Consider the following 1,315-nt stretch of genomic DNA (forward strand, 5'->3'; position numbering starts at 1 on the left):
GGACAATGAGAGTCTAGATGGGGAGGATTTTCTTCAAGATGTAGTTCAGATAACGGATCCCGTCGAGGTGCTCAAGGATCCAATTAAGTCAGCCAAGCAATCTGATCCCGNTCAGGTGTACCCTCCTCAGCAGCAACAACAAGGTCAACAAAAACCTTTTCTGCCTTACAATCAGGGATTCGCCCCTAAACAACAGTTCCAGCAAGGTTACCAAGCTCCCTCAGGACCACCACCAGGATTCCGCCCTCAACCAGTACAGCCTACTCCAGCCCCAGATCCCGAAATAAAGCAAATGATGCAACAACTTCTTCAGGGTCAAGCTAGCGGATCTCTAGATACTGCTAAGAAGTTTGCTGAACTCAGTCAGCGAATGGAGTGTTCATACAATGATCTTAATGTCAAGTTTGAAGCTCTTAACTCCAAGATGAAGTACATGGAAGGCAAGACTGTTTCTACTTCTACCCCAACACTTGGCCAACTACCTGGAAAAGCAGTTCAAAATCCCAAAGACTATGCTACTATCCATGCCATCACCACCCAAGCTGTAGATGTACGGCTCACTGAGGACAATGAGAGTTTAGATGGGGAGGATTTTCTTCAAGATGTAGTTCAGATAACGGATCCCGTCGAGGTGCTCAAGGATCCAATTAAGTCAGCCAAGCAATCTGATCCCGAAGCTACTAAAGAACCCGCTGCTCCCAAGGATAAACATGTGAGATTCATTCCTCCACCATACAAGCCACCTCTACCATTTCCAGTGAGGTTTAAGAAGCAGCTTACTGAGAAGTATAAAACTCTGTTTGAAAACCAAGTCAAGGAGATTGAACTTAGGATGCCTTTGCTTGATGCATTTGCACTTGTGCCTCAATATCAAAAGTTTTTAACTGATTTGGTAACAGAAAGGACCAAAGAGAAGGAGGAGATAGCTAAAGGAGCTCAAACTAAGGCTCTGGAAGATGAGAGCGTAGTGCATGACATAGGTGGGGTTATTCCTGAATGCAAGGCTGTTATTCAGAAGATGATTATCCCAAAGAAGCTAGAGGACCCTGGTTCTTTCACCTTGCCTTGTTCTCTAGGTCCATTGGCCTTCAAAAAGTGCCTATGCGACCTTGGTGCTTCAGTAAGCCTCATGCCACTCTCTGTAGCTCAGAGGCTAGGATTCAACGAATACAAGTCATGTAACCTCCGCTTAATATTGGCTGATAGGACTACTAGATTGCCTCATGGTGTATTAGAGAACCTGCCCATCAAAATTGGACAAGCTGAGATTCCTACTGACTTTGTGATGCTGGGAATGGATGAAGAGCCTAAAGAT

This window comes from Camelina sativa, chromosome 15 (assembly GCF_000633955.1).
Source record: "Camelina sativa cultivar DH55 chromosome 15, Cs, whole genome shotgun sequence".
Taxonomy (NCBI): Eukaryota; Viridiplantae; Streptophyta; class Magnoliopsida; order Brassicales; family Brassicaceae; genus Camelina; species Camelina sativa.